Raw genomic sequence first — 13,543 nt, 5'->3', positions numbered from 1 at the left:
ACTGTACTCTGTAGCCTGATTCCTAATGACAGACACGGTACATTTACACAGAAGCACTTAGGTAAAGGGTGGTATTGATGGAGAAAAGCCTGCAGGCTTAAAGGATGGAAGTATGAAGCGCAGAAGGATGGTCTTTAGTTACGAGAGGGGGTATGCTACAGGTTGATTGCATGCATGAGAGTCCTTCTGTCATCACTATTAGCAGCATTATAGTCAGGGTCTCCTTAAAAGCATAATAGGCCTGAGTCCTTGCTCTAACCTTTTGGAATGTAAATGACTCTCCAGGCTGGGGTTAGATAAACCCAGTCTCCAGTTTTATAGTGCAGAGAAATCTTCAAGGTCATGGGCCTTATAACTTCTTAAAATGTAACCACATACCTTTGGACTTAACCTGGGAGCCTATCTCGAGATGTAACTCTTGAGTAGATAGGAGATGTTCTGTTGTTATCTCTTCCACTTTGCCGTACAAATTGTGTGAAATTTCGTCCTGACTCTGCAGTCTCTTGCAGGCCACCTAGCTGCTTGTGCTCTGTTGTAGATAGTCAATAATAAATCAAAAGTTGCCTTTCTTTCCACACTGATGTGGAGACATTTTTGTTTGGTGGCTAGATTTTTAATTTCCCAACAGTAGAGAGGGCAGGTTGAATTTCAGCTGTCCCGTTCTAAGCAGTAATTGAGGCTCCTTAAATATGAGAACAGGGTACATTCTACCGGTTTGCTAGTACCAATGGGCGCTCCCTGGGGGAAGTTGAGGAGGAAGGAAGGAGCTTTGGAGCCTGAAGCACACTGATATAGAGTGTTAGAGGCCATGTGGAAGGGGGCATGTCCACCCTCCTAATGTTGACCCTGCCCCTATCTCCTTTCAACTGAACTTTTGTGAGTCTCCCTCCCATTAAAGACAACTTTCACCAGCTCTACCTTCTTTTCGTTCTTCCTGGGGAGAGGGATAAAGCAATGCCGGAAGTCCATAATACTGAGGGTCATGAGGGAAAGCATGCTCCCCAGGGATAGTTTAAGTGATGTTGAGAGAGTACTGGGGCAGGGGTCTGTTTTGCTCCCTGTGACTGTGAACCACGAAGCCCCATGGGCTTCCCCCACCCTAATGTGCCACTTCTTCCCCTCACTGCCAATACTGAGCAGTATGTGTAACCAATTCAAAAAACTTATTGGTGATTCACAGGAGTCTGACTTCCCTCCAGGGAATATCTGCTTTAAAAAATGCAGCGGGACAGAGGCAGTGATGGAGGCTGGGGCCCTCAGACCATTCCCCTGCCATTTACCTCTGGACTCTTCAAATGCTTATCAAAGAGAATTTCGGGTTGAATCATATGGTTTTGGTTAAGAAAAAAGGAGGTTGATAAGTGGGGGCAAAGTGGTTTTACAACGATATCACTACAATCTGATCATATACACCAAGTAACCTTCCTTTCCAAGTATAACTGTCTGATGACACTACTCTCAATTAATTTCTCCTCTACCTCACGCTATACCGCACATGCCATCTATTGCTCTTCTCTATTTGGCAAGACCCAGGACAACTGGCCAGCTTCCCATATAAAGGGAGGACAATTTTTTTCCCCTTCAGCGAATATCTCCCTTTAAGGAGCGGAAAGAGAGAAGCACCAGTGTCACGCGTTCCCATGACTCATATCCACTTTCCATTGGACACCTGGGCACCTGCCAAGCAGAGCTCAAGTGACACTTTCTGACCACCATTGTGTTCCAGCTGCCCCCCATCTGGATAGTTTGGTCCTGAGTTTTTCTCTGTCTTTAGGCTATCTTTGACATAGTGACCCATTTTACCACTCTGCCCAGAACTGGCTGTTGGGGGTGGGGGGAGAGAATGAATCGCTTTGTATCCATAACAATGCAAGCAATCCTCAAACATCAGACACTTTCCACTGTTCAAAGTCCTTCAACAGACTTTGAAGGAAACTTAACAAAGCAGTTACCCCTGGGTTAACACCTGCTATGAGGCTGCACAGCCTGAAATATAACTTCGCAAACCACTTCAAAGCCACTGGAGATACAAGTTTGGAACAGAAAGACCATTTCCCTCTAACTACTCTAGCATATTTCCTTCCAGGCAAGCAATAAACCCAATGTGGCAGCAGAATTCTAGAGTCTTCCTGAGTTAGCACAAAGCTGCCATTTTGTTATGGCTCCATTTGAGCCCTCTCATTAGTTGGCCTAATGTTACCATTTCTAATAAATCAAGTAGACACTGGTTGCCTCCCAAAAGATGGATTTGCCTTGATTCTCTGTACTATATGCAAGCAAGCAGTAATTTGTACATTGCCTGGAAATCAGTAGCACAAACACTGATTAGTAAATGTTCAATCAAAGCCAAATCCCCCCTGCTATTCATGAAAGGAGCTTGCATGCCCACTCTCAAGTGTCAATCATCTTGAATCATGCTGCTGTTGAGTTTAGCTAATGTTTTTTTTCAAAGTAGTATCTCCCATTAAGCCAAATGATGCCTTTGGGCACATTATTCCTTTAAAATGTTGTACTGTATTGAAATAGAAAAAAGTTAAATGTGAAAAAAAGTAAGTCTATTTGTATGGTGGGTTATATATCCAGGGTTAAGTGTTTGTATTTCAACTTACTATTTTTAATCAAGAGTGTTCCAATAATTACAGCCTAAAGGAAACCACAGTAAAAATTTTAACCAAAAATTTACTCACTGTAATGAATAATTACCAAAGAATAAATAAATAACATTTAGGGACAGGAGAAAAAAAAGAGTGACATTGTTAAAAGTTGCCAACTTGGCAGAGCAGAATCTCTTCCCCATAGCTCCTCTCCTCCTCCTCCATCTCAATACCCCTTCCCACTTCAACCAGGAGCTCAGTAACATTCAGCACTCCCCCACCATTTCTATGAAAACTTGCCCAATGGAAAAGATCTGAAACTCATTTCCATTATGGTATAAATGATTGATAACTTAAGTGTTACAAGTTTTGCTATCATTCATTTATTTTAACATATTAGATAATGCTTTAGTCTAAAGAAAGAGACTCTAATGGGAATTTTAGCAGCCAGGCATTGGGTGAAGGATGATTTTTGTCAGTGAGGGTGGTGGTATTGGGGGAATATCTTCCCAACCCAAGTGAGATCTTAATAGCATAGAGGTTTTGGAGCTCTTAATGAAGATATATCAATGAACATGAGCTAAAATGAAACACTTGACAAGTATATTGTTTAAAAAAAATAGTTGTGTTCCAGGAATTTAAGTGGCCTCACCAAATGGAGTCAATACAGTGCAAGAGATTTGGGCACTTGGGAAAATTAACAAGAGTGAACATTGAGACCTCTCTCTCTCTGACACACACACACACACACACACACACATACACACACACACACTTTTAAAGAGCTTACTATGGGACCACGATCTCAACGCCATTTCTATCAGGTGCTGCAGACATTTGGGAAGAAAGAAACCTGGGGAGGGGATATAAAACTAGATAATTAGCAGGTCACTGGTGACCTTTATTGAGAAACCGTTGTTCTCATGATAAAGACCAAATATCTCAAGGCCCTGGATAATTGGCCACTGTCTACCTCTCATCTCCTACCTCTCACCCCTACCCCAGCTCTTAGTGCTCTAGCCAAGGGTTTTTGTATTTGCATTTCCCAAGCCTGAAACCCTCATATTCCTCCAAGTGTTCCACTTAGCTCTTGGCAATGCTTCAGATCTCAGCTCAAAGGATGTATCCTCTGAGAAGCCACTCTGACTCCCCAGATAAAACAAGTTCCCTGCTGTCAAAACTCCTATACTTTCTCTTCATAACTACTTTTCCTAGTTTATGTGTTTGTGTGACAGTTGATTTATGTCTGTCTCCCGTACTGCTCTGTAAACACAATAAAGATGGGACCATATCTCATTGGTTTACCTTTGTTTCTCCAGTGTCAGGTACAGTGAGTGTTTAGCACATAATATGCACTCAATAAATGTTAATTGATTATGTGAATGAGGGAATCCGTATTTCTTCTCATCAACAGCAATAGACTAAATGTTTATGTTCCCTCAAAATTCATATGTTGAAGCTTAAACCCCATTGTGATGGTATTTGGAGATGGGGACTTTGGGAGATAATTAGGTTATGAAGGTGGAACCTTCATGAATGGGATTAGTGCCCTTAAAAGAAGAAATTCCTCTCTACCATGTGAGGATAGAGCAAGAAGTCATCTATCTGCAAACCAGGAACTTAGCCCTCATCCGACACCAATTTGGCTGGAATCAGAACTGTGAGAAATAAATTGCTGTTGTTTAAGCCATCAGTGTATGGTATTTTGTTATAGCAGCCTGAACTGACTAAAAGATCACGGCAGCACAGGAGAATCAACAAGCAGTAAATCTTAAGCAAGTGACTTAATTTCTCTAAACCATTAATAATAGCATCTGTTTCTGAGGATTGTTTTGAGGATTAAATGAAATCATATGTACAAATAATTTAGCACATATCTAGCACATAGAGCACACCCAGTAAACATTTCTTATTATTACTGTTACAACTTACATCTCTGCACCAGCTTTCTCATTTATAAGCTGATGATTTTAAAGGTTCCTTCCGCTTTAACATGCTATGACTCCTATCTAATCCTAAAAGAAAAGTTCTTTGTTCTCTGGGTTTGTCAACTTGGCAACTTTAACAATCAATATAATAACTTTTTTTCCAGTTAAAAAATTCTACAGGAACCAGCAATGATTTATCAACTTTTAACAATATGCATGAATTTAGGGCATGGCCATAATTATTTTATGAACTTACATTTAATATACCAAAAGTCTTCATTCTTCTCACAAGATTCCAGGAAGTACAAAGAGGGAGTGACCTGGAATAATGCAGCTCCTTTTTCATTGGCGGTCCTGAAGAGGGGCACGTTTTTTCCTTTTGAAGATATAGCAACAGGGTGTATATATGTATATATGCCCTTACTTGAAAGAGAAAAAAAATCCTAGAAAACGAAAAGTAAGATATTTATATTAAACAAGCCAAAATAGTAAACAGAGGCTTGTGTGCCTCTCTGTGATTTGCTAACTTTCTTTATAGATTTCAACCTACATGAAAAAAGTAATGTCCATTACCTAGTAACGATAAACTATGTATGACCTTTTACATCCAGCAGAAAACATAATCTTCTGTGCTCTTATAATGTGTAATGGAGACTTTTATGCCCATTTTATGCATGAGGAAGTTGAGCATCCATGAGGGAACATAATTGCCTGAAAATCACACAGCTAACCAGGCAAGAAACCAGAGCCAAATAAGCCCAAAGTTCTAGGCCTCCTGATCAGTCACCCTACTTCCCTTTGCTTACCTGTCAAATCCCATAAGTGTGAGCTATACTTCATGTTTGTTTCCCATAAATATATCCTTATTGATAATGTCAATAAAGTAAATTTCATCACCCACTTGGAATGGCTCTGTCTTCATCCTGGCAGTGTTTTGCCTTCCAGAAGAACAGAACAATGCACCATAGTTTCCAAATGCCTTCATTTGTCACTGGGACCTTTGCTATTTGGGTCATACTTCCTCCTTCCCAGACCTTAGCAAATATTATATCTTGGTTCAAATAATTGTCTCTTTAATGGAGATACTTGCAACGGTTAGCACCTTTTACCCAAATTCCCACGTTTTTTCAGCGTTTTATTTTAAGCTGACCAATACTGTTTAAAAATGTTTCAACAATATCTGAAGCCTGAAGGGGACAAGGTGTCAAGAATAAAAGTTATTAAAACCAACAACCAATGTTTATACAAAGCCTTACAGTTTACCAAGTTTCATTGCTTAAAGTCTGATGACTTTCAGTAATCCAGTGAGGTAACTCGGGCAGGTTTCATTATTCCCATTTTATAGATGAGGAAAAATGAGGTTTATTCAGGTCTTTTGATTTCAAATACTATGTTAGAGTTACAATACCACAAGATTCCTGAGTACTTCAGTATTATTTTCACATTTTTACTATTACACTTACCATTCGAAATGAAAAGGGCATTTGCCTGAACTTCCATCCACATGAGCAATCAGACAAATCAGAATTGGAATCATTGGCCAAAATTTACTTAAACTAAGTTCACTTATTATTTTCCAGCTATGCTTTGGACAAGTTATTTTAAACACAATTGTACATCAGTAAAAGTCCACAGGAACAATGAACACTCCATAGGCCTCTGATGGAGAAAGTGAATTCAGCACAGACCTTGTTATGGTATCAAAATGAAACAATGCCTGGGCAAGTTCCATTACTATTCCACAAACAAAACTAAGGAAATGGGAGAAGAAAGGAGAAAAGTAAAGTATATTTATGTCCTGCAGGGCAGGAGCTCTGGCAGGAAATTCCGAGTGAGAGTTCTCGCCAGTGCCCCACCACTTGACCTTGGGATTGTGGAGCCTTTGCACGGCCATCTCCAAACAAATATGTGATTGGCCCCATCCACACGTTCCAGAGACTGAAGGGACCTAGGCTTCACTCAGCTTTCCCATGTCGCCCAAAATCTGCCCACTCCTTCTGTAGGACGGCGTCCCTGCTTGCTCCCACAAGCGTGGTAGTCTTCCAGTTTAAAGCAGGAAGAGCTGCCTCTCTTCCGTCACCCTTTACATCACTCCTACATACACCGTCCACGGATCCCTGCCTTAGTAAATCTTTTGCTAAGTGTTTGTTACCTATTGCCTGGGACTAGACAACATGAAGAGACATGCTATGTGCCTGACACACAGCAGACATTCTCAAACTTAATTACGTAAGAATCACTTGGAATGCTCATTTAAAATGCAGATTTGCGGGTCCTACCTCTAGAGATGCTAATATAGTACATTTGGGGTGGGGCCCAAATCTGGGTTTTCATTAAACGCTCCAGATGATTGTGATGTAGGGGATCCAGGATCGCAGTTTGAGAAATACCATAGAGAGGGCTAAACAACTAAATAAGAGAATGAATGAAAGATAGTATCATGAATGAATATCAATGTTTGAATAGTGTTTCCCACATTTGCCTTATGGTAAGAATCACTGGGACACTTATTAAAAATACTGATTCTTAGGCCTACCCCAGACCTAGGAATCACAATCTCCAGGAAAGGCATCTGGGAACCTAGATTCTTAAACAAGTGCCCCAAATGAGTTCTGATGAGGAACCTGTGGGGAATACTACCATGGGCTGTGGTCTCTATCATCTCCCCCACAATCATTTTTTGTTCTTTGAAATAGTAACTTGTGGTGCTCTCACCCAAGCAGATGCCCAACGTTCCCACTGTCTTAGTAAAACTGCTCCTTCACTGGAGTACCATTTTAGAGAAATCTGGACCCCTCAGTCATACCCCAAGTGGTACTTCAAGTAAATAGACTATAGCTATGGCTCCAAATGGGTTTTAATATAATCTGGTGAGATTTTAAAACATTTAAATAATCAGTCAGTCCTGTGTGGGCATAGTATATATTATATATAATATCAGTCCCTAGTATAATATTTTAAATGATAGTTTTTCAATTGTGTTAGCCTAACAGAGCTAGAGGATACTCATTTTCAAGATTCTCTTCTCCTTTCTCTCTCACACCCCTTTACATAGGTAGGGCTCGAGATTGTTAAATACCTCAAGGTAATACCTGGTAATTCTGCCCAGGTTTGGTTAATATATCTTTCCCTGTTTAATTTGTTGCACGCTCCATGCCCTGACATCTTATTCCCTACCAGACCAGAAGTTTTTAAATGTGCAAGCCTATTGTGCCTGGGGAAAAATGTTGAACTTTTGCCTTTGTAATAAGATATGCTCCAATTACCAACTTTAGCAATTTAATATAGTTGAATAATAACTGAATGGGACACTTTGTCACTCAGTCATTATTCAAGCTCCTACTGGGGGTGGAATGAGGAGTTGCTGGAGGTCAGCCTAGTCTCGGGGGAGCTCAGCTGCACAAATCAACACTGAGAGAATTTTCTTAAAAAACAATGTTATACAAAAATTCCAGGAAATATAGGTCAAAGTATAGATTTGGAAAATGCTATAAAAGCTCAAGTTCAATAAAATATGGCATCGTATTTAGTGTTAATTTAAGATATTTTTATACATGGAAAGTATGTTGGAAGGATAAAGCAATAGCCTGGATAATTCAATCTAAGAAGTACTTTGTAGGTGGACGTGATCCAGATAGATGAGATCATTTTTGCATGGGCCAGAGATAGGTGAAAATCCCCTCCACCAAACACTGCATGTTACCTCTGATTCTGAAAATATTCCAGTATCCATTATAAGCTTTAAGCACCTGTGTCTTGCTTTGACATGTATACAGACATTTTGCTGAAAATTGCAAGGCTTTTTATTTATATGTGAAGCTTGGAGCTTGAAGAAGCCAAGGATTTTTGTTTATTTTAGCCATAGTTTTTTTGTTTGTTTTCAGAAGTTCTGTAAAGCCAATTTTTTTCTCCGTATCTAGGACCAAGGTTTATTTGCCAATAAAAAGAATATCACATGCTGACTTTTAATTTATGTGCTTAGTGTATACAATGTGTCTAGAGTCTCATGAAAGTTAATCAAGGGAAAAAGCAGGTGGCCTGGCTGCCTGAGGCAACTAGGGTGTGGTTCTAGGAAACTAGGTGTGGTCATTTGGGAAGGTTGCCTCTCCCTCCAGAAGGACACCTGGTTGAGATGAGGCTGGGCCACAGAGTGTTGGGTCAGTGATGGCTACCTCAGTGTCAGGACAGGAGGCTCTCAGGAAAGACACAGCACCCTTCCAGGACATCTGAGCCTGATTCCTTCAATCCCACAAGCCTTGTTTTATGCTGTATGTGGACATCACTACCAAAGAGATCATAGAAGCTTCCTGACTTCATATATCTATATCAAGGAGGGACCTCACCTGCTACCTCAACCATGGATCTTTTCCTTTCCAGGGATGCTTAGAGGACTCAGGACTGAGTTGCCGGAGTTCTGGAAAGAGTTCTGGAAGGTGTGGGAAGCCCAGAGAGCCATGTACCCCATCAACAGAGGACCAGAGATCTCTTGGGAATGGCTCCTCATTGTTCAGCTCCTCTCCTTCCCGTACCCCACTTTATGTCAATACCTAGGGCCTTATAAGACACAAACCAGGTTGATGGACCAAACATAGGTCAATAAAAACCTCAGGTCTTGGACTGATCTGTTAATTAAGGGAACTCAAGGGGTTTTTACGATTGTTGATGACCTCTGACAGTGATACCTATTATTGTTAACATAAGTGTTTATCCCTTCTGGGCTATCAAGGATAGAAATGCTTACAGACAAGTTTTCAGTGCAGTATTTCCTTGATAGTATATGTAGCCCAGTGATATACTCCCTAAAAGTCACCATACGTATTGCTCTCACATGGACACAGATATAAGTTGAAAATCACTTTTTCTAAAGTACTGATTTTCTCATCTCAAGGCTCCATGGCAGGGACCTTTCTCCAGGCCCTGTGAATGGACAGAGAAAATCCTAGTCTTTGCCTCAGATTTCAGCCTTATCTAGAAAGATTCAGTGGCCCTGGTCCAAAGAATATTCAGCTTTTGCTCCAATGGAACCAGAACCCTCCTTTCACTATCCTGGCCCACCATGCACTGGGCCTCAGAGAAACAGACAGATTGGCTGCCCCATAGTGAAGCTGCCAAGAGAAATTCTAAGCTAGGCTTTGGTAAGTGGAAGCCTCCATCAGTACCACATGCTCCTTGGGAAGCATCTGGAATGATGTTGGTTATTATCTTCCTGTGTGTCCAAGCTATGGCCTTACCTGACTCCTCAGCTTCCTTCATTCTGAGCCTGACCTGATGACCACACGCTACGTCTACAATCAGCAGCAGCCCAAGTTCCCCCTTCCAACCCGCTCCATCTTGCCATTCCTAGGGCCACTTTCAGCCTTTGTTTCTGATTTTATCTACCCAACCAAGCCTTGGTCTAACCTGCCATAGCTGATTGGCCTAACCTAGGCCCACATGCATCAGGAAAGCCTAACCTCAGGCGAGGCCCTTGCGCTGGCTCAGTACCCCTGGCATCTGTTGCACAATGGGGCACAGGACGCACATGACTGACATCCTCAAAGACAAAGATGGAAAATATGAGCCATCCATTTGGCAACAATGTTGGCATCTTCCTCCATTCGTTCTGCCAAGCCCTGACCAGAAAGATCTTGGCCTGCGTATTGCCCAATGCAGTCAGTCCAGACACAGGGTGTCTCAGGTCATGGCGGGTACAGCCAGCTATAATAAGAAATATATACGCGTCTGCAAGCAAAGGCCAGAGGAGGGGATCCAGATTCCATAGCAGCTGGTGTCCACCAGACCCAAGCTAGAGGGAAATCTGAAAACCTTCACGAAATTAAACAGAAAAGTTGTTGTTGTTGTTTTTATTATTTAGAAATGCCTAAACAAACATATTCTCCTCTAAAATTTTTTTGATTTGGTTTTCACAGGAAAAACTGAATGTGTTTTCTGTCCCTATGAAGCATGTGTGATCTTTGTCTAGGAATAAGGGAAGCAGGAAAATAGGTGAGAAAAATAAATAAATAGAATACTGTGTATGTTATAATGTAGAGAAGACCTGTGTCATTGCTGCCTATGGAGTACCAATTCTATGTCCCAAATGACTTTGAAAGCACTGCAAAAGAGCCAGGAATAACACTAAGCACTTCCATATACATTTATCTCATTTATCTTCCCCCCAAATCTTTCAAGTTAAGTGTTGTTTTCCCCACTTTGCAAATAAGGAAACTGAGGCAGCCTCAAAGAAGCTAACAGATTGCTCAGGCTTTCAAAACTAACAAGTGACTGAGTTGGGAGCTGAACCCAGTCTGGCAGTCACCAAAAAGCTCAAAACTGCCTCTCAACAATTGTCATTAACTTAGACAACTGTCTTCTCCTAAAGCATATGCCAAAAGAAGTTTACCAACATTCCAAGACGATGTCATCAGGGAGAGAATGGTCAAGTTACCATTGAAGGAGTCCTTCCAGTCCATTTCCCAAAACTGGTGTTGGAAGTGCTGGAAGGTGAGTTTGGTAACTGGTTCACTTTTAATAGATGATTTATTTTAAGCTGCCTGGCCTGGTGATGCAACAAGCAGGGGAATGAGCTTGGTTTGAAGATAGATTTCTGATCTTCTGGGAAGTGTTTCTACTTTAATAAGCTTTGACTCTCCAAGGAAATTCCTAAGGACGTTCAGTCACGACCTGCTGAGCTGCCAGCTCTGTAAATACACACATGCCCATATGCATGCACACGTAGGTACAGGAATAGAAATTTTGTAGTCATGGCAGTGAATGCTGCTTTCATCAGGGAGCAGCATCCATTGCAGTCAGCAGTAAGGAGACTGTTGGGAGGGAAACTTTTCTTTTTCCAACTTGGGTCCAGTGGTCAGGGGCCTGCAAATAAACTGACAATAGATAGGTTAACAGGAGAAAAAACAAGGTTTATTTATACTTACACATGGACTTACTCAGTGATGGGAAACTCAATAACCAGGAATAAAAAGGTTTATATACCAAACTTAACAAAGAGGGAAGGGCTTCAGTGGGAAGGTATGGAAGGTTCTGTGGGGCTTTTAGATGTTAATGGGGAATGGTCAGTCTGTCTTTATGGCAGCTGAGTTCATAGGAAATTCCCCCGGATGGCAGGGAGGGGGGAGTATGGGGGGCTACTGTTGGTAATGGCAGCTGCATATTCTGGAGGCTCTGCATGAGTCAGAGGAGAGGGTTGAGGTAAGATTTTTTTCTGTACACTTCTTTAGCTCAGATGTTTTCACTTTAAAATCAACTCTGGGGGTCTGAGTGGCTCCCTACATTTCCCCCATCTGAAACTTCCCTAGAAATTCCACCAAAAAAGGAGGAAGAAGAGGAGGAGGAGGAGGAGGAGGAGGAGGAGGAGGAGGAGGAAGAAGAAGGAGAAGAAGCAGCAAGGCTGTTTGGTGTGGAGAGAGATTCAGATTAGAAGTTACAAAAAAAGAGATATGCAAAGGATGAGAAAAACACAGAGTAATGGTTGGAGCAGACTATAAACCTGGTTTGAGTCCAGAAAGCTGCCAGTCAAGAAGATTTCTATACGTTGGGTTCGAAGCATCTTTAAGGAGGATGGTAGTGGTACTCTGACAGTCACGGTTTTTTTCCTGAAGTGGAGCGTGGAAGATGCAGGTGTTCTGGTGAACTTTCTGAGTGGCTGGCCCACACTGTTGTGATACATCCTTTGAAGTTATATCAAGTTGTCCAGCTTCAGCTTGCGGGGTTTCAGGGGAAAAAAGCAGTCTTAGTTCTCAGTGATGCCAAGTCAGGAGAGTAAGTAGGAAAAAATTGGAAACGTTAATTATCAACAAAATGTGTATGACAGCAGGGTATAGTTTACAAAGAAGTGAAAAATAGCTCAAAGACAATGAACAGGACTCAAATCTGATAACATACAAGGGTAGGTTGTTATTTTCAATTGAAATATAAAATTTGACCCCATTTAGGTAAAAGACAATCAAAGTAAGATTACTCTTGTTTACAAAATAAGTCTAGTCTCATTAAATTTGGCCTGATCATTTACATAAATGCAGCAAGAATGGTAATGGACCATATAGGTCTTTTCAAGATTGCTTTACTGGAACTTTTATAAGGAATCTCCAATTGGACTTTTACATGCCTCTCAATGAATGCTTGTAAGTCAAGCCAAGAATTTATTGGACTTCATTTGCAGTACATGTATATTTGGGTGATTTCCTCTCTTCTTAAGGTCCCTAAAATATTCTAAAGTCCCCGGGCCTGCCAGACCGTGGCCTCCCTTACCACCTGTAAGTCTGGGAAACCTGTAAGCCAGGTATCAAGTCACTTTTTCCAAGAAGGTTTTGTAAACATTGGCTCCATAAAGCCAATCTTAATTCCTTCAAACTGTCGGGTCATACGTGATTCTACGCACATCACTCTAAAATATGACATTCCAGTCAAAGCCTTGGTGATAGAACCAATTCTCTCAATTATGTCCTGTTATAAAGAGAACAGAGTCTTACTGAGCTTATGCAAACAACTATATTGCAATGGCAATAAGAATATTCAGTAAGAGTTTCTGAAACTAAGAGGGATCAGGTAGGGAGAAAGAGATAAATGTTTCATTTTTGTTTACAAAGATAGAATCTACTAAATTATTATAAGTTATAGATAAAGAGAAAAGAGAAAGGGGTTCCTTATATCCAGAAAACAAACCATTAAATAACCAGCAATATTTCAAACAAACAAAAGACCCATAAGAATTATAATCATTCTGTTCCTTCAGACCCATGTAATTTAGTCTTGTTCTGCTTCATCTTGTGTTAGCAGTTTTATGAACCAGAGTTCTGGAAATCTACTCGGTGGTATGATTTCAAATTCTTTAAGCAATGCCATAAGAAGCCTGTACCCCAGAGGGCCTGTCATAGACTTTTCTATGGTTCTTTGAGACATCCCTTTTGTTGAAGACAAAGTATTCTGGCTTGTAGTTGATTGCAAGAGCTTTTAGGAAAGCATCAGAATAAAACAGTAACTATGTGTGAATGACAAAAAAACATAAAATGGCCATAGTTA

The 13,543-nt window shown here is 40.9% G+C and overlaps 1 long non-coding RNA gene across 6 annotated transcripts in view; it reads right to left on the bottom strand.

Moving 5' to 3' along the window:
* Window positions 1–13,543, bottom strand: part of LOC141570698 (uncharacterized) — a 401,214-nt gene that overhangs the window by 57,371 nt on the left and 330,300 nt on the right. For 2 of the 6 annotated variants that reach the window (XR_012495111.1, XR_012495110.1), the window contains exon 4: window positions 4,779–4,965. This is a non-coding gene — a long non-coding RNA (uncharacterized LOC141570698). Of the gene's footprint in view, window positions 1–4,778; window positions 4,966–5,003; window positions 12,225–13,543 lie in introns of those variants that run through there. The other 4 variants (XR_012495109.1, XR_012495106.1, XR_012495107.1 and 1 more) reach the window with 3 other exon arrangements.

Source organism: Rhinolophus sinicus, linkage group LG03, assembly GCF_036562045.2.
Source record: "Rhinolophus sinicus isolate RSC01 linkage group LG03, ASM3656204v1, whole genome shotgun sequence".
In the NCBI taxonomy this organism is placed as follows: domain Eukaryota; kingdom Metazoa; phylum Chordata; class Mammalia; order Chiroptera; family Rhinolophidae; genus Rhinolophus; species Rhinolophus sinicus.
The sequence above is the reverse complement of the archived record's forward strand: the minus strand, read 5'-3'. Positions and strand labels throughout refer to the sequence as shown.